At 36.5% G+C, this 21,264-nt stretch overlaps 1 long non-coding RNA gene and 1 pseudogene across 3 annotated transcripts in view; one reads left to right on the forward strand and one right to left on the reverse strand.

Annotated features, from left to right (window-relative positions):
• LOC309840595 overlaps positions 1-21,264 on the reverse strand; it is a 147,921-nt gene that overhangs the window by 114,374 nt on the left and 12,283 nt on the right. The window lies entirely within an intron of this gene.
• Positions 15,011-16,024, forward strand: LOC309841268 (RNA transcription, translation and transport factor protein pseudogene; annotated as a pseudogene). Its single transcript has 2 exons — positions 15,011-15,529; positions 15,781-16,024. The product of its transcript is annotated as an RNA transcription, translation and transport factor protein pseudogene (transcript).

The raw sequence follows: 21,264 nt of genomic DNA on the forward strand, positions 1-21,264 counted from the left end.
TTGAGTCTATTTTTGTGTGTGGTGTAAGGAAATGGTCCAATTTCATTTTTCTGCATGTGGCTGTCCAATTTTCCCAGCACCATTTATTGAAGAGGCTGTCTTTTTTCCATTGGACATTCTTTCCTGCTTTGTCGAAGATGAGTTGACCATAGATTTGAGGGTCTATTTCTGGGCTCTCTATTCTGTTCCATTGATCTATGTGTCTGTTTTTGTGCCAGTACCATGCTGTCTTGATGATGACAGCTTTGTAATAGAGCTTGAAGTCCGGAATTGTGATGCCACCAACGTTGGCTTTCTTTTTCAATATCCCTTTGGCTATTCGAGGTCTTTTCTGGTTCCATATAAATTTTAGCATTATTTGTTCCATTTATTTGAAAAAGATGGATGGTACTTTGATAGGAATTGCATTAAATGTGTAGATTGCTTTAGGTAGCATAGACATTTTCACAATATTTATTCTTCCAATCCAGGAGCATGGAACATTTTTCCATTTCTTTGTGTCTTCCTCAATTTCTTTCATGAGTACTTTATAGTTTTCTGAGTATAGATTCTGTGTCTCTTTGGTTAGGTTTATTCCTAGGTATCTTATGGTTTTGGATGCAATTGTAAATGGGATTGACTCCTTAATATCTCTTTCTTCTGTCTTGCTGTTGGTGTAGAGAAATGCAACTGATTTCTGTGCATTGATTTTATATCCTGACACTTTACTGAATTCCTGTATAAGTTCTAGCAGTTTTGGAGTGGAGTCTTTTGGGTTTTCCACATATAGTATCATATCATCTGCGAAGAGTGATAATTTGACTTCTTCTTTGCCGATTTGGATGCCTTTAATTTCCTTTTGTTGTCTGATTGCTGAGGCTAGGACCTCTAGTACTATGTTGAATAGCAGTGGTGATAATGGACATCCCTGCCGTGTTCCTGACCTTAGCGGAAAAGCTTTCAGTTTTTCTCCATTGAGAATTCTGTATCTCTTATTATTTTTACCACTCTTTGGTTCTTCCTCGCATTATTTGATTCTCTGTACATGCCCATTTTTCTCTTTAACAAATTTATAACATCCGTGATGGCAAAATCTGGATTTTTTAACAATTATTACACGTCATAAATAAAGAAAAAAAATATAGGCAAGTAACAGTCTGAGAGACCAGTAGGAGGATGATTCAAATAAATATAGAAGTGGCTCTTTATTTATAAGAAACTGGCAAGTGCATATGTGTACAAGCACATGAAAATAAGAGAGGGAAAGACAGGTAGTGTGACGGACTCCTGCATCATCCTCCCATGCAAAACAGATTTTATGAAAGACAAAACAGTTGGGATTGTAGGCATAGTTTAAGAAATGAGGGATAAATCTGGTCTTAACAAAGTTTAAAGGTGAGCACTGATGATGTAGATAAAGTAGATTGAGACCATATTATGTGGTTATGGTGGCGTATGTTATGGTGGGGTGAGAGTGAGTGGTCCTTGAATGCTTCCAATAAGATTCCTCAGTTTGGGATGAGAGTTCCATTTCTGAGTGGGTATTCAATCTGTATATTTTAAGTGTGGAAATATTAATTAATTTGTATATAATAGATATGAATCTGAAACCCTGACGCATCACTTACTAGTTGTGTTATGTTCATTTACTTAACTTTCTTGAATCTTATTTGCTTTACTCTATATTAAGCAAGGTGAGATTATTTACCTCGAATGATTCTGGTGCGGATGAAATAAAATTAAGGATTTTAAAACACTTTAAAAAGTAATATATAAGCCATACACACGGTTATAGCATTGTTATCATCTTTTGGTGCTGTCAATGTTGTTGTTATAATACCATTACAAATAATCTGAGAGTGAGTTAAAAGATATATTGAAGAAGATAATAAATAGAGACAGAAACCTTAGGAAGACTCTTGGAGTTTTGTAAATGTGAATAAACAAAGGCTTTGATTGAGTTGTTGAACCTTAAATTAGCTAGCTTTCAAATTATCATGTATTCCAACTGTAGAGTTCCAAGACTGAAGGGCCTAGAAAGATGTTAGCCTCACTTAGATTACAGTCATATCTAGAACACACTTTTACTTATAAGAAACCAGTTAATATTTCCAGAGTGTATGGTTCAATATCAATCTGGAAGTTTTACAGGTATTTTAAAAATGCAAATGAATACAGGAGTATTATTTTAGTTCTTGCTCTATTCAACAAATATTTATTGAACACTTGGTCTAGATACTCTATGCTAAGGAATGATAGGTTCTACAGTAAAATATGCAGTTAATGCCACTATCTTTGGCTCCATAAAACCTAGAGTGTATTGGAAGATACACATATTTCAAATAGCTATGAAATACCATAATTTAAAACTTTTTTTAGTGCCATAAAGAAAAAGATACAGTGTGTTAAGACAGTAGGTAAGGAAGGCCCACTGGGGTATAAAAGATGAAGAAAAGATGACAAGATGAAGAAAGCAGAGAGAACTGTCTGTTGAATCACAGTCGGGGAAAAAAATGATGTGTTCCAGGAATTTAAAGGTCAGTGGAACAGTGATAGAAAGTAGAGAGTAATGCAGGATGCTTCTGGAAAACACTGAAAGAAATTTCCAAGCTTTATGTTTTTATGAAAGGGCAAATCATGGGGTACCTGGGTGGCTCAATGAGTTAAGCGTCCTGCTCTTATTTTGGCTCAGGTCATGATCTTAGGGTTGTGAGATGGAGCCCTGCATTGGGCTTAAGATTCTCTCTCACCCTCTCCCTCTGCTCCCAACCCCCACTACCTCTCTCTAAAAACAAAAACAAAATAAAGGTGGGATATTAATTATAGTATAATGAATTGATTACTTTCTTGCAGAAGAACAAAGGAACAGACAGGACTCAATCCCCTTCCTCTTCCTTTTACTCTGAATATTACTTTTAACAAGTACACAATTTGCTATACTTCTCCATGAAAAATGTTTCACAAATGGATCTTCGATGAGTTTGGCTTGCCATTGTATAGCTGAGCATATTACCAAGTGGTTAAGTCTAATTTTGGAATAAAATACTTCTAAGCTCATTTGGGTAACAGCTTTAAGCATATGGCTTAAATGGCAACCTAGGCATTATCAGGAGTAAAGGTCACGTTTTAATTTACTTTGTACTTACTTTGTCCCTCTCATAATTGTTTTGAACCTTAGCTGAGGAGAAAAGATGGAATATTATATATTGGCCATTTAGATTAACACACAGATATAAATCAAATCTGGTACATGTCAGGATTTTTATACCTTAAATTTAATTCTTAATTATAATTGCAATGAAAAATATTGAAGGATTAAGTGAAACAAAATGATATAATTTACACAAATATTAATGTTTGCTCTAGCCAGTCTGTGAAGAATAATTTCAAGACAAAATGAATTCAGCAATGTTATGGAGTTATTAAAATAATTTTGGTAAGATATATTTGTTGTGTATATAGGTAAGAAAAGAAATATTCTATGATTTAAACTTATATGACTATATAAGTTCCTGCTGCTTCCTGCTGCTCCCCCTGCTTGTTCTCTCTCTCTCTCTCTGACAAATAAGATCTTTTAAAAAATGCTTTTGGAAATATATTAATGTATTTTTCACTTTTCATTTCTCATACTGTAAGATCATCCTCTTTTCAGTCAAAACAGTTCATAGCCTTTGGTTCCAAATTATTAATGCAATGTTGCATGGATAAATAAACAAAGTTTAAGAATCAACTTACAAAATGGAAAAAAGGAAAAAACCCAACTAAACATATAATAGTCCTGACATTATAGTATTATTGAGTGAGTCAGGTATTTCCTCAATTTCAAAGGCTCTGTATCAAGAGCTATTTAAATGATAGAATTTTACTATAAAGAATAGTGTAGAAAAGACAGAAGATTGATATAAGGAAAGTTTCCACCAATTAGGGAAAGAAAGTAGAACAAATAGAAAGCTACCAGGAGAAGGAAGGGAAAATTTTGAATGTGTGAATAGATCCAATATTTTTGTTACTTCAATCTCTGTTAAAAAAGAATTAGGATAGGGGCGCCTGTGTGGCTCAGTGGGTTAAAGCCTCTGCCTTCAACTCAGGTTGTGATCCCAGGGTCCTAGGATCAGGCCCCACATCGGGGTCGCTGCTCAGCGGGGATCCCACTTCCCCCTCTCTCTCTGCCTGACTCTCTGCCTACTTGTGATCTCTGTCTGTCAAATAAATAAATAAAATCTTTAAAAAAAAAAAAAAGAATTCAGATTTTTGAACCCTAATAAATTGCTTGATGTGTTGAAAGAATGAGAGAACATTCAGATACTATACTTTCCTGCCATGTTCAACACTGACAGAGCTTTCAAATTTAAAAACTATAAACAAGCCATGAAAAGATGAACACATGATCTCTTCATGACCTGCAAAAAAGCCCTCTTATGATGACTTTGTTAAAGGATAGAGGGAAGTGCTGAAAGGACTTAGCTGGGTATGGCTGTGGGATGTGAAGGGGCCCCAGCATTCAAAGATTTAATTTATTTATTTGAGAAAGAGAAAAAGTGAGTGAGAGAGAGCACAAGCCAAGAGGAGAGGCAGAGAGAAGAGCCAATGCAGGGATCCTGAACCTCATCCCAGGACCCCAGAATCATGATCTGAGCGGAAGGCAGATGCTTAACCAACTGAGCTACTCAGGAGCTCCTGGGGGCCACTGAATTCAAGCATCTAAGGACCAGAGGTTAAAGACAAGAAAGGTAATCTCCACCCTACTGAGGCCAGCGCAATGCTTCAAGAGATAGGTGGGATGAAACATAACTTAGCAAACTCTAACACAGGGGCATGCAATCAGGCCACAGCAATCTCGTTGCCAAGAGACTGTCAAGACCTAGAGGACAATAATCAGAATTAAGGTCTATACCTCTGTCTCTTATAGGTATATAACCTTGTGCTAACAGGATCATTTTGGCAAGGAGGATCATTTTGGCAAGGAGAAGAGAGCCAGCAAAACACTTAAAATAAATAGAAAAGAATGTCGTTAAGGAGTTTGGATTTTGAACTTACTGAGAATTTACTTAAAAATGACAGAATTGACAAGAAGTTGTCTTTTATATTTAAAGAGCCTGAGTTTACATTTCATTTGTGAGATCATTTATGTCTTCCTTACTATTGAATAATCACAATTTATACCAAGCAATGGCTACTGGAAAGTCAGACATGAGTTAGTAGGAGTGACAGATTATTTAAATCTTTACCACAATAATGACAGAGTATGCAAAAAAAATCAGTAAAACAAATTTTAAAAATTAGAAGAAAAAAAAAACACCTCTGTGGCAACAGTGGAAATAAATGTACTTTAAAACAGAATAGAAATATATTAGTCATCCAGTATGTTTCACATGATCCCAGATATCAAAATATTTTATGCTTATTTTTAAATTTAATAGAGTAAGAATGTATTTGGCCACATTTTCCCATGTTCCTTAGGCCAATATATTTTTTTAATTTAGCTTTATAATTTTTATCTTTGCCAAAAACAACAACAAAAACCCAGTTCTGTATTAGAAAACTTGACCTACATTATTAAAATAGATTAACTTTTTACTTGAATGCCCATTTTGATGATTCAAACAGCATTTCCACCTTCTAATGGATGGTTTTAATTCCTTTATATTGGCTTGTTGAAATGCTAATAACACAGGCCCTGCCTTTTAATCAGGTGTATGATTTCCCTATGAAGGATATCCAGCAACTGGAAGAGTCCGAGAGCACTACAGACAAATGAAAGCATACCAGCTAGAGGACATTTAGGTCTGCTGCGGATGGCATTCGTGGCCTCCAGTTGTTGTCTTATTGTGCCTTTTAGTGACATACAAAATTAGAAAGATGATATAAAAATGGACAGTTTATCTATCCTAGTTATTTAGTATCAAACTATTTTTTTCTTCTTTTTTACCCACAAACATTCACTGCCATCTTTCTTTGGAGAAATTACGGTCCCCACGTTGTGTTGCTTTATGGAAAGCAATGAAGGAGAGGTAGGAAGCAAGACTCTGCTACTCACTGCATAGGTAAAGAACAAATTTCTTGGGACGCCTGGGTGGCTCAGTTGGTTACGCAGCTGCCTTCGGCTCAGGTCATGATCCCAGCGTTCTGGGATCGAGTCCCACATCGGGCTCCTTGCTCCGCAGGGAGCCTGCTTCTCCCTCTGACTCTGCCTTCCACTCTGTCTGTCTGTGCTCGCTCTCACTCTCTCTCTCACAAATAAATAAATAAAATCTTTAAAAAAAAAAAAAAAGAACAAATTTCTTTATCTCACTACCAAAAAAGGGGATGAACTCCTGATTTAAGCCTGCTTTATTATATATTTCCTTCATGGAATTAAATCTTGAAACAGAAGCATGTAAAGATGAAAAAAAAAAAAAAAAAGATTTGGAATTCATTATATTTAGCTACACCACCATAGCCAGACAGTTTCTTTCAAGGAAACCACTTCTGTAATTTCTGTTTCCTAGCTTTCTGGAGCTGATTTTGCTTTGATCATTTTTCCAGCCTTTATCTTGATTCTATGAGGTCCCAGTATCTTTTTCATAAAGTCATTTTGGCAGAGATTTGTCTGTTTTTTTCTCCCCAAAGCTTGGTTTCTGTAGCTAGTATATTAAGACAATGAGAGAGAATTTTTGTTACTCCAGAATTGACAACCAACACAAACAACTGAAAACAGAGTTCAAGGGTGCCTGGGTGGTTCAGTCGGTAAGTGTCTAACTGGGGATTCTGGCTCAGGTCATGATCTCATGGGTCATGGGACAGAGCCCCACACTGGGCTCTGTGCTCAGCAGAGAGTCTGCTTGAGGTTCTCTCCCTCTGCTCTATCCCTCACTTGCACACACAGGTGTGCACATACTCTCTCACAAATAAATACATAAATCTTTTAAAAAAAATTAAAGAACCCTGGGGTGCCTGGGTGGCTCAGTGGGTTAAGCCTCTACCTTCAGCTCAGGTCATGATCTCAGGGCTCTGGGTTCGAGCCCCACATTAGGTTCTCTGCTCAGCAGGGAGCCTGCTTCCCCCTCTCTCTCTGCCTGCTTCTCTGCCTACTTGTGATCTCTGTCAAGTAAACAAAATCTTTAAAAAAAAAAAATTAAAGAACCCCCACATTTAAAAAGACCTGTCAACATTAGGCACTATACATTTTCCTCTGGGTTTACTAAAAAACAAACTATCATTCTATGGTCAGCTAAACTCCAGTGCTTATGCTTTATAGGTATTTTTAAGAAAACAGGAGAGAAAAGAACACAAAAGTTGAAAGTGTGTTAGACATGTGCCCAGATTAAGGTTCATGGTAAAGAGATTTTTATTTCTGGTTGTCCTCTCAACTACACAAAGTGACACAAGGGGGTACTTGAATCATTCACAGGGATTAGGGATCTATTTTCATGGTTCCATATGAGGAAGCATAAAACATTAAGATTAAAGGAAAGTAGATTATAACATCAACACCTCACTTGGAATTGGTAAGAAGGGTGCAGTTTTGGTAAGACTAGCAGTAGATGCAGCAACTATTTTTGGAATGGATCGTAAATGATGTCAGGAACCAGGGCAGCCCAAATGGTACTTTCAAGAGGAAAAGCAAACTCATCACCCATGCTGAGACCATCACATTAGAACAGATCTGAGAAGGACCAGACCAACTCTTCTGCAGACCCACTATCCACGGTGATAAGTTGCATAAAATGTCTTCTACTTTCCCTAATCTTTCTTCCCTAAACAAAGAAAATCTTGTCCTTTTAGAAGAGGGGAGACATTGCTTCAGATTCAGGGTCTACACACACCTACAACACAGGGTGATAGGATGAAAAGAAGAATGAAAGAGCTCTCACTCTTTAAAATCCCCAAAGCCTGAGGCATTTCAGTCGGAAGAGCATATGACTCTTGACCTGGGGGCCATGACTTTCCGTTGCAGAGTTTCCTTAGAAAAAGAAAGAAAAAATAAAATCCCCCAAACTGAGAGCAACAGAGAAGAGTTAGAAGTATAACATCTTAGTTTTTTAAAAATTTTAAAACTCAATTTAATTAACGTATGCTGTATTTTAGTTTCAAAGATAGAATTGAGTGATTCATCAGTTGCATATAATACCCAGTACTCATTACTTCAAGCACTCTTCTTAATGCCCATCACCCAATTACACCACCCCACCTCCCCTCCAGCAACTCTATTCCCTACAGTTAAGAGTCTCTTATGATTTGCCACCCTCTCCATTTTTGTTTTATTTTTCCTTCCTTTCCCCTAGGTTCATCTGTTTTGTTTCTTAAATTCCAAAAATGAGTGAAATCATATGGTATTTATCTTTCTCTGACTGTCTTATTTCACTTAGCATAATACTCTCTAGGTCCATTCATATCACAAATGGCAATATTTCATTCCTTTTGATGGCTGAGTAATGTTCCATTGTATATACACACCATATCTTCTTTATCCAGTCATCTGTTGAATGACATGTGGGCTCTTTCTTTATTTTGGCTATTAAGGACATTGCTGCTATAAACATTGGGATTTATATGTCCCTTCAATTCACTGTTTGTATCCTTTGAATAAATAATGAGAGATACAGTTGCTGGGTCATAGGGAGGCTCCATTTTTAACTTTTTTTTTTTTTAAGAAAGATTTATTTATTTATTTATTTGACACAGAGAGAGAGATCACAAGTAGGCAGAGAGGCAGGCAGAGAGAGAAGAGGATGTGGGCTTCCTGCTGAGCAGAGAGCCTTATGTGGGCCTTGATCCCAGGACCCTGGGATCATGACCTGAACCGAAGGCAGAGGCTTAACCCACTGAGCCACCCAGGCACCCTATTTTTAACTTTTTGAGGAACCTCCATTCTTTTTTCCAGAGTGGCTATAACAGCTTGCATTCCCACCAACAGTGTAAGAAGTTTCCCCTTTCTCCACATCCTCATCAACATCTATTGTTTCCTGACTTGTTAATTTTAGCCATTCTCACTGGTGTGAGTGGTATCTCATTGTGGTTTTGATTTGTATTTCCCTGATGCTGAGTGATGTGGAGCACTTTTTTATGTGTCTATTATCCATTTGTATGTCTTCTTTGGAGAAATGTTTGCAAATGCCTTCTGCCCATTTCTTGACTGGAATTTTTGATTTTTGGGATATTGAGTTTATTAAATTCTTCATAAATTCTGGATACTAGTCCTTTACCTGATAGGACATTTGCAAATATATCCTCCCATTCCATGGGCTGCCTTTTAGTTTTATTGCCTGTTTCCTTTGCTGTTGACTATTTCCTTAAGTTTTTGCTTTTTAGCAAAGTACTATCAAGATAGTACTTATCTTGAAGTACCAATAGTTCATTTTTGTTTTTGTTTCCCTTGTCCTAGGAGAGGTATCTAGCAAGAAGTTACTGCAGCTGATGTCAAAGAGGTTGTAGTCTGTGTTCTCCTCTCAGATTTTGATGGATACCTGTCTCACATTTAGGTCTCTCATCCCTCTTAAGTTTATTTTTGTGTATAATGTAAGGAAATGGTTCAGTTTCATTCTTCTGCACGTGTCTGTCCAATTTTCCCAACACCATTTGTTGAAGAGACAGTCTTTTTTCCATTGGACATTCTTTCCTGCTTTGTAGATGATTAGTTGATCATAGAGGTGAGGGTCCATTCTGGGCTCTCTATCCTGTTCCACTGATTTATGAGTCTGCTTTTGTGCCAGTACCATACTGTCTTGATGATTATAGATTTGAAGTCTGGAATTGTGGTGCTTCCAGTTTTGGTTCTGTTTTTCAACATTACTTTGACTATTTGAGGTCTTTGTGGTTCCAGAAAAATTTTAGGATGAGATAACATTTAAATTTGCTATGAGATTAGAGTTTTGGATTTTTAATACAATAAAGTAAAAATAAAACTATAGGCTCTGCCTGGAATAATTTTAATTAACAGAGTAAAATGATACAATGAAACAGAGTTAAACAATAACAACTGTTTAGAAAGTTATATACCACTTTGTTAGAATGCCAACCAATACACTATTTTGACAGTCATTTAGTCCACAAGAATATTATTTCTCACCAAAAATCAATCAATCAATCAATCAATCAATCACCATTTGTTTCTGTTGCCTACAGGATAGAGTACAACGTGTCTTAAAAATCTTTCTTAACTTGACCTGTCTATAGTTACAATACATATCTTAATATCTATTAAACGTGTTTTTATTACCCAGATATACTGACTTTAATGATACTTTGCTTTACACATGCCTTTCTTTGGACATAACAGATATAAATTATAAATCTAAAAATAAAATTCCTCCTTGATTAAAACTGAAATATTCTGTAGGTCATATTGGTATATGAAGTCTTAAAAAGAAAGAATCTTGCTGATATAAGTACTTTGAATCCTTAATGTACTGAGCTGATAAGATAAAAAAAGGCACTTTTAAAGTGGTGAGAAGCAAAGAGAAAAGGGCATATTTAATTCACATTTACAAAGGCCTGGTCTTTTTTATAGTTTTCCAAGAAAGATACATAATTTTTATGATACTTGAAATACTTCCCTGGAATATAATCTCCAGCATCCACTCATATGATGACTACACATACTTACTAAAGGTAATCTCTAGAATACACATTACATAATAGACCTATGAAGTAACTATACTGTAGGGAATTTAAAATATTGTGAAGGAAATGCACCATAATTATTTCAGTCATCCCACAATTATATAAAATTTTCAAGTTCTTCTATGGGTCACAAAGTTCCAGAATTTCTGGGTACTTGATTATTCACTATAGATTTACTGATAATAAAATATTTCTAACAGGGAATCATCACTAAAATATATAAATCCTGATTTAATTAATGTATGGTATAACCTCCCTACTCAACTCCCATTTTTTAACTCTGACTATGTAAACTACAAACTCCTAGCAACCTACAACACTGTATTGTTCAGAGCAGTTGTAGCACCTTCACATCTATAAATCTTTTGTGAAAAAAATAGAATAAATAAGATAAAACAAAATAAAGTAAGAAACATGTCAAATCACGTCTTTTAAATAGTTAAGGCCTAAATATAAGAAATTTATGTATCTGTCCCACTTTCTACATGTCAATGAACACATAACTGTATGCATATATAACACATACAAGCATAAACTTTAGCATACAATTTTCAATTTTCTTGGTATTGTGAAAATATTGAAAGATACTTTGTGAATAGGCCAAAATATATTTAATTTGGGTCTTTATCATAGTTGGTTATAATTTTAAGAGCTTATTTATAGTCTTAAATAAGCATAGATCATCACCTAAAAGGAAAAAAAGAACTAAAACACTAAATTTATTCACAAGAGTCTCAACATCATAACCTCATGTTTCTTTCCACTGTCTTTCCTGATATTGACTGTGAGCTATCATCTGATTAAATCCCACTCAAAAAAATGTTTACTTCAAAGTTAAATGCATCAACTACTGATTTCTGGTTTCAAATCATTTCCTAGTAAACTGAACTATGGTGACCTTAAAAAATATATTTAATATCATGTTAACCCATAGAGACTGTGCTCTGTCTTTTTATTGTTAAATTTTGTTAAACCTTGCAGCATCATTCAAAACTAGAGATTTAATAAATGCTGGATAGAAATTTATGAATGTTTTGGTTCTGTTTACTGGATTGTAAGCAGTAAATAGCTTTTATAGATTGGCAAATATTGAGAAGGGAAATATTATTTCTAACCTTTTAAAACATGAAAACGGAAAGACAAAAATGTCAACGTAAAATGAAGATTTTTTATTAAATTTAGCAGAAGAAAGGAAGAATCAATTTTTATTTAATGCTACCTAATAAGAAAATAACCTTTCAGGTTTGATTTTTATTTTTAGAGTATGTTCAGCTATAGTTAAATTCTAGCTAACTAGGATATTACTGGAGTTAATTATCCACCAATTATTTAAGGGAATTAACAAGCTGGCAAAATATAAATGTATTTCCATAATCAAGGTAAATTGAAGGTAAGTGATGAAGGAAAATAAAATATCTAGTACATTAACAAGTGGATTAGGGATAACAGGAATATTAGCAGCTACACAAACACAAAAAAAGAGGTTCTTAAGAGAATATATTCCTACACATCTTGGCATCAGGAGAACTGGAACTCAGGCTTTGCTCTTTTAACAAGTCCCTTCCCGTTTTCTGACTTACCGCCCTTTCATCTGTATAGTGACATGGCAGATCTGCATGTTCCCTTCCTGTCCTAATCTACTGTGTGTGGTATCATAGAAAGCTATTTGGTCTTTATCCCTGGCTCCTGTCATAGAACTCCTAAAACTCTTGGAATTTTCTGAGTGATTGGATGATAGGAAACTCTTCTAATGAGGCCGACCTCAGATGGGCGGGACCCTTAGACAGCTTCAGGATGGGGGCTGCTCTCAAGAAAGATGAAGGTATGATTAAAGAGTTGAAAGTTTCAGCCCTATCCCCTGACCTCCAGAGAGAGGAGACAAGCTAGGGAATGGAGGTTGCACTAATCACCAGTCACCAATGACTCAATCAATCATGCCTATAAAATGAAACCTCCTTTAAAAGAAACAGTAATAACAGGGTTCAGAGAGATTCTGAGTAGTGAACATATCGAGATGCTGGGAGAGTGGCACACCATGAGAGGGCAGGAGGCTCCCTGCTTCCCCCGCATACCTTGTCCTATGCCTCTCTTCCAAATGACTGTCCCTAATTTGGACCCTTCATAATAAACCAGTAAGTGTGTTTCATTGTGTTCTGTGAGTCCTTCTAGGAAACTGTGGAACCCAGGGAAAGGGTCAGCAGGGAAGAAGTGTGGATGGCCTGGGTACTCCAACTTGTACAACTTCAACTTGTAGTCAGTAGGGAAGAAGTGTGGGTGGCCTTTTAACTTATGGGGTCTGACTCTAACTCTACTTAAGTGTCAGTAGTGAACAAACTAAATTGTTGGACACCCAGTGTCAGAGAATAAGAGAATTGGAGCATTGAAGAATAGGTTGTTGGTGTCAAAAAACACCCAACTGGTAAGTTTTACACTAAGGAAAATATTTTACATGTTTTCAGACTCTTCAGTCACAGACAGCAATTGTCCTTGGAATACACAGGAGTCCTAACTCACTACCACCATCTACATATTTTAGAACATACATGAAGAGAAAGGAGACACTGCATTTTAGGGTTTCTTTTCCTCTTTGAACCATTTTATTGGAAGATTTCCACTCAGGAACTAATTTTAATCCTTTCAACAATACCAAGTTGTGTTTTATTATATTTTATTATGTAGGGAATTAAACATGAGATCCAGAAAAATTGAGGAAATATATAATCAAGAATAATGGAGTTGTGATTTGGACTTGGGTATGTCTAATGACGGTGTAGTAAAAGACTATGTGTGGTAAGATAATGGACTGTTCATCCCACCATTCTCTCCCTTGCCTCAGAAACTGTCTACAGAATATCAAAAAGCATTCCTTTACCTACAAACTCATTTACTCATAGTCCTAAATGCCCTTACCTGCTATATATCAGTGGAAAAAGAGTTCTCATTTGATTAAACCAAGGTTAAAAACAAAGTTATTATCTGCTTTAGATAAACAATATAAATAGTATGGGCAGACCCTATACCATATTTCCATAGGAAAGTGTGTCAGTTTAGCTTCAATGAGAAGTCTAAATGTAGACTATATTGTGTGGTGTATTAGCCAGATAGGAGTGAATGGATTTACACTCCTTCCAAACATTCCTTTACCACTTAAGCATTTCAACAGAAAGCCATCTTAATTGTGACCAAATTAAATTATACCATAGGGTAGTCAAATGGGTATGGAGACCCCTGGCTCAAGTATACTTACTATTTATCAATTCTATCTATCTATCTATCTATATATATATATATATATATATCTAATGACTATGGCAATCATCTACCTTAAAAAACAACTGGGAAATTCAAAAGAATTAATAATTCAAGATTTATCCTCATTTTTCTTATGCCAGAATTCCTTTATTTCTTTCCATGAACTCACTCTCATTTACCTGGTCCCTTGATATATATTTCTCTATAAATAGCACAACTGATTAAGCTTTAAGGTCAACATCTATGTTAACTGTTCTATATATTTCAAGAGAGTGATAGCTTATCTGTTTTTTTTTAATGCAATTTTTATAGAATTGCAACTTATTTTTTTTTCTTTCAAATGCTAGTTTTCCATACTTTTGCCTTTTTCCCCCATGTTAGTCATTTTGAGCATAGTCAATAAGGCAGCTCTGGATTAAGAGAATCATGACAACCCTAAACGACTCTGGAGAGTTTTCTTCTTTGTTTCCCAGTCATCTGTCAAATCTGGAGCCATCTTGTAATGATGTGCCAACTCATCTTAATAGATGCACTAGTGTTATAATTAAAAATGCCTAATTCAATTTTTTTTAAAACTCATAGCCATTTAGTTATTAAATATACATTTTTATATTTAGTACTAAATTTTTTAAAGTATAATTAATATACAAAGGTCAATTAAAAATTAATAAAAACAAATAGTAAACACACTAAGAATATGCTCACTGTTAATATAATTATCAAAGAAATGTGTGTTAAAACAACCCTGAGTTAACAATATCTCCTACATGGCACATTTGGTTAAGCATCCAACTCTTGGTTTTGGCTCAGGTCATGATCTCAGTGTCCTGAGATGGAGCACCATGTTGGGCTCTGCTCAGCCAGGAGTCTGCTTAAGATTCTCTCACCCTCTCCCTCTTCCTCAGCCTCTCCCCGCTTCACACTCTCCCTCTCTCTTCCTCTGCCCCTTCTGCTTGTGCTGCTTCTAAAAAATAAATAAATAAATATTTGGGGGGGGAAAGTATACTTATTACTGTATATAGTCAGTAAAGGTAAAATTTTATGAAGGCTAATGGGACTAAAGGTACCATTTTGGAAAAATCATATTTAAAATGTTACAAAACAGCTCTTGCCATTTCGCAGGTGTCTGCGCTGCCTACTCCTCCTAGCCTCTCTTCACCCAGCCAGAGTGGGGACCATGTTCCAACATAGGCTGATGACCTTCAATTACCTGCACTGCAAAGATGAAACAGAATATAGAAACTTTATTGTTTGGCCTGAAGACCAGAAAATCTGACACTAAAAGATTGAAGACACAGGTAGTTTAAGAAACATCCACAGCAGGGACTGGCCCAAATTCTTTGAAAAGTATCTCAGAGATGTGAACTGTCTTTTCAAGATTCAAGATCGACAAGAAGCAATTGACTGGCTTCTTGGTTTAGCCATTAGGCTTGAATATGGAAATAATGAAAAATACAAGGACTTGGTACCTGATAATACAATAAATGCTGACACTGCAGCTAAAAGTGCAGAGCCATCGATCAATTCCAATGTAAATAATCTCTATTTTAAGGCTGTTGTAATGGCTTTGGCCAACCTTCTTCAGATTCAGTATCACGATTATCCAATAATGCTTACGGCAACTCACATTTTAGTACAGAAGCTCCTGACCAAGGAGGCAGTTACGAAAGCAAATCAAATAAAAGAGGGCATGCTGGCTGCTTTATTTATTTATCTTTTTAAGTTTATTTATTTATTTATTTATTTATTTATTTATTTATTTATTTGACAGAGATCACAAGTAGGCAGAGAGGCGAGGTGGGGGTGGGGGTAAGGGGGTGATGTGGGAGAAGCAGGCTCCCTGCTGAGCAGAGAGCCAGATGCGTGACTCAATCCCGGGAACCTGAGACCATGACCTGAGTCGAAGACAGAAGTTTAACCCACTGATTCACCCAGACACTCTTGCTAGTTGTTTTAGACAAACATGTTCTTGATTTTGACACAGGAGATGCAGCTCTTAATGAAGCTGCTCAAATTCTGTGTTTGCTGCATATGGAAGAGCTCAGAGAGCTATAGACAAAAATTCATGAAGACATAGTAGCTGCTCAGGCAATTACTATTTACCCAAAGACAGACCACAGGCTGTGGAAAGTTGGAAGACGAACATTTTACAATTTCAGCTTCTCACCTACTTAGTACGATTGGGAACCATGTATGCTCTGGCATGTGTTTGGAAATCAAATATTACATTTCGAAGGAAGGATCCTAGAAAATTGACTTTGTTTCTAGAGATCTCACCATTGATTTCTCTTTAATAAAGTTCAGGAAAATGGGAAAAAGTAAAATGTACAAAATAATAAAATATATACATAAAATAGTATAACATATATACATAAAGTGATATAATTATGCAACGATTTTATCTATAGAAACTTACCATTAACCAGATACTATTTTGAGCCCTTTACCTAGATTATCACAATGAATTCTTACAACGTATTATGGATGTCAGTAATATTGTGTCCCTACTTATATAGCTGTTAAAGTCGAGATGTGAACTTTCATAGCTGCTGGGTTCTTTCTGGGAGAGACTGGTGACTGATGATGACTCTATTTCTCTGTCCTCACAGATTCACTACCATATGGTACGTTTTAATGGGATTTAAATTTCAGCTTGAATTTCGTTACACATGGAGACACTTATCAGAGAAAAGACATGCCCACATACAAATGTATACCACAGAAGTTCCACATCCTCTTCTTGTAAAACAGGTGAAGTCTCAGTTCTCTTTCTTACAGAACAATGAAATGTCCTTTGAATAGCCCTTTTAGGTAGATGCAACAATAATGTAATGGCAGCTGTAGCGAATTTTCTGGTCTCAACAGGGAAGAATTATCTCTAATGTATAGGGACAAAGGATCCAATATGAGCCCAAAACTAAGAGGTCCACTTTAAGGATACAGGGAGTTACTTGGATTTTTTAGCAAAGATGTCTGTAGGATTTTTTAAAGCAATACACATATCTTGACTACCAGAAATTTCTTCACAGAATATTACTTCTCATGTTATTTAGTAATAAAGGAACAGTCAAGTTAAGAGCATATAGTCTAAACTGAAGACTTGTAAGTATGCCATCCTGGAGAATGCATAACATTAAATAGTTTCAAAGATTAAGTAATGGCCCTGAAGACAAGATTGGAACTAACATAGACATATATAAGACACACCATATACTAAAGTGTGCTTAAAGCAACACTTTGCAATTCAACTAATTATTTTGATTTATAATTATTACTGCACATATGAATGTACAAAACATAATTACAAACCAAATCCTAGGTTGTTGTAGCAGGGAAGAGGCAGTGTACCTATAACACATAAACTAATATAATAAATCATTTATGCGCAGTTTATGGAACCTATAAATTCCTGCTTAAAGTCTTCTTTTATTACAACTCTAACTCTGAGGAACTTCGGATGAGATGCTCCAGGCAGCAACTATAGGGATTTTTGGAGAAAACTACTAAGTTTTAGCCTTACACAAAGCTGTACAATACTCACATAAGCCAGAAAAAGCAGAACAATACCTATACCTGATGAGCTATTACAGAAAAAGAGCCTGGGGCATCTTCATAATGGGTTGAGTCTCCATTACAAAAAAATAGCTACTTCAAAGCAAAGTGATGTAAGAGCCAGATGATTGAAGGGCAACTTAGAATTAGGACAAATTTTACATGAAAGTATCAGGATATTATCACCTCCTAGCTATTTGCCTTTGCTACATTCCACATGGATTTCACCAGTTCCCTTTTGAAGAAGCATCTTATACCAACTCCCTCATGAGGACCACATATAATATACATGTTTGCATTGACTATAGTTGTATAATGTGGATCAGTTATTTTATTTTATTTTTTAATAATTCTTCTGTTGCTAGAGGAAGTATTCTTTATGTAACTTCAGTTATTTATTTTTCTAAAGATCTACTTATCTATTTGAGAGAGAAAGAGAGCAAGCATGGGCAGGGGGAGGGGCAGACAGAGAAAAAGACTCTCCAGCAGACTTTATGCGGAGTACAGAAGCTGATGCAAGGTTGGATTTCATGACCCTGAGTTCATGACCTGAGACAAAATCAAGAGTCAGTTTTCCAACCAAATAAGCCACCCAGGCACGCATATTGTGATTTTAAATAGTGTGATGTTAAGCAATTTCTTCTGTGTTTGAAAGACATATATTTAGATTGCCTCTCATTAAAGCCATCAACATTCCAAGGTCTGCAGAGAGAGATAGATATCACTGTACTCCTCATACAGTCTTATTTTATCAACCTTTTTCCACTTTGGCTCTTCCTATTACTATATGAGCAAATAATAAGAGAAGTGGAACTAAGCCAGCTGTCAAAGAGTGGCGCTTCAGTCACCTGTGGGGCTTCTCAAAGTTACACACATCCTTTCTTCTCCCCTCTCCCTTCCCTGGTTTCAGGCTCCTAGCTTCATTCCCAAGGAATGGAGGCACAGGTGAGGTATTATGAAAATCTGAGTTATCTGTGTTAAGCATTGCAGATTAAATAAGCCTCTGAGCCCTATCTATCCCCACCCTCACTCAGCTGGGCAAAACAATGTTGTGGTCCTAGATTACTGCCAGACCTCAATGTCAGCATTGTCAGGGGGACACGGCTGGCATCCTTGGACTTGCCAGGCTCTACAGCTTCATTTTCTACCTGCTTGCCTCCACCCTGTTCTCCCTGCTCTTAATTTTCAAAGTGGGAAGGAGACAGAACAAATATTTTAAATTACAAAGACCTTTCTTCACAGGTCTCATTGGAGGCTGCTTCATCATCGTCCTGTTCTGGACATTCTCTATGGCGTGGTGCACATCTACTGAATAGGGGCAGAGGGTGACTTTTTTTTTTTTTTTTTTTTTTAAAGAAAAACCTGATTGGGAGGACTGTTGCCAGAAAGAAACATTATGTAAATTCAGTTTTGAAATTATTGACTTCAATGCTTGCTCTATAACATTATCATTTATGTCTGAAGACAAAGAGCCTATAGTATTCTTCAGATGAAATGAAGTGTGAGTCTCCCCACCTCCCCAAAAGAATAATTTAACTAATTATTCTTATATTCTTATATATCTTATAAAGGCTGCTTCTGCCACTTACTAGCTTGGAGGAGCTATTTGTTTTTTTGTTTTTGTTTTTGTTTTGCCTTGGTTACTGTAGGGACCTTCTTAGCAAGAGGCTTTCATTAAAGTTAAACTGTCCCTGCTCCACTTTCCCCAGCAGATTCACTTAAAAACAAGTCCCGGAAACCACCTCCAGGTAACAAAGCCCAGATACAAGCGTGGGTCAGGCCAGGTGGAGACTTCCAGATCAGTGGGGAGATGCTTACTGTCTCCATGGTTACCAAGGAGTATGGGCCCCACCCTATGGGAGCCTTTTGGGTGCCAATCCTAACCAAGGTGTGATAGGCTGGTTCACATGTCTACTAGAGTAAATTGTAACTCAATTGGTCACCTACCATCACTGTGGAGTTTCTTGTCTGTGTTACAATCTCAATGGTCACCTGTGCGTTGCCAGGCCTGACCGCATGCCCTTTGCCCTTAAAAGCTAGTCTGTGAAACAGAGAAGGGTCGCCCTCTCTTCTAAGAGGTGTGTCCCCGGATGTTTGGCTAGATTCTTTTTTTTTTTTTTAAGATTTATTTATTTATTTATTTGACAGAGAGAGATCACAAGTAGGCAGAGAGGCAGGCAGAGAGAGAGAGGAGGAAGCAGACTCCCTGCTGAGCAGAGAGCCCGATGCGGGGCTCGATCCCAGGACCCTGGGATCATGACCTGAGCCTAAGGCAGAGGCTTAACCCACTGAGCCACCCAGGTGCCCCTGTTTGGCTAGATTCTTAATGCTTGGCGTGAAATAAAGCTTTGCTTGACCTTCGCTTTATATCAGTCTCACTTCTTTAATCATGGACCCATTATTGGGGCATATGTTACCTCATTTGTAAACTGAGGATAGTAATGATCTCTACTCATGAGGATGTTAGGATTAAATAAGAAAAATGCATGTAGGGGCACCTGGGTGGCTCAGTGGGTTAAAGCCTCTGCCTTCAGCTCGGGTCATGGTCTCAGGGTCCTGGGATCGAGCCCCACATTGGGCTCTCTGCTCAGCCAGGAGCCTGCTTCCTTCTCTTTCTCTCTCTGCCTGCCTCTCTGCCTCCTTGTGATGTCTCTGTCAAATAAATAAATAAAATATTTTAAAAATTTAAAAAAAAATGCATGTAAACTGCTTGCCACAAGTAATTCCTAAGTGTATCTAAAAACAAATAAAAAGTAAGAGCTTCAGAAAACAACTTATGCTCCTGGCTCTGTAGTTAGTGTTGTTAAAGTTACTCCTTCAGTTGGTGTGGTTGCAAAGCACATTTATAACCATATCAAGGAGAATGGCCTTCATTAATAACATTTAGTAGAAAACACTTCTGCTGTCCTTGAATTCTAAGTACAGAAAACAGAAATAACATGAAATGAAGCTTGTAGAGTCTTCATATCTCATTAGCATTCCTTTTCTCAATATGGTCTACAATTCATAAAGTGCTCTACTCAGCAAGTCCAGAAAATGTGAAGCTTCGCCCATTTCCCATTTCAAATATAATTTGCTTTTATGAATATATTTATTTTGGATTTATACTTCATTTTCTCTAAACCAAATCATTTGAAGCCTCTTACAAAACATTTATTATGCAAAATAGAACTATTTAGGGACAAAAATCTAATAAAAAGCATGGAAAGTGAGCCAGGACATCAGAGACACTGCCAGAACACTACCTTGGGATAGGTGATGATCACAGTGTTCATCCGGAGAAGCCGCTTCACAGATTCTGGGCAGTTAAAGAAAGTAATCGGAAAATTTAGTATATTGTTCTAATTTCCTAAAAACAAATGAACATGATTTAACTAAGTTCTTAATAGATAAAGAAGTAGAAAATTGATCAGGTTAGTGGAGGAGTGGGAGGGACTGTCCTCCAGTGAGATTCAATTTTCTTTCCCATACACTGTCTCATCTGAAATTCCAATTTCATAACTTCTTATCATTGTTCAATGGTGTTGGTGATGGGGAATTATAGCAAATTATAGCAATTGTCTATTTTGCATTTAGTATGTGTCAGAGACTTAGTGCTACTGCACACGGTTGTGCAGGTATACACCTTACAACACTAGGGTCACTATCAGTTACTATAAGTTGTTTCATGTAATTTTCTAATTCACACACATAAACACACACACACAAAACATCACAAGGAAAATGGTGGCTCTGAACTAGGCTTAGATTGTCAAATATGTTATCTATTATTTTCTTTTTTTTTTTTCTTTTTAAAGATTTTACTTATTTATTTGACAGACACAGACCACAAGCAGACAGAGAGGCAGGCAGAGAGAGAGGAAGGGAAGCAGGCTTCTT

This window comes from Mustela nivalis (assembly GCF_964662115.1).
Source record: "Mustela nivalis genome assembly, chromosome: 9".
NCBI lineage: Eukaryota > Metazoa > Chordata > Mammalia > Carnivora > Mustelidae > Mustela > Mustela nivalis.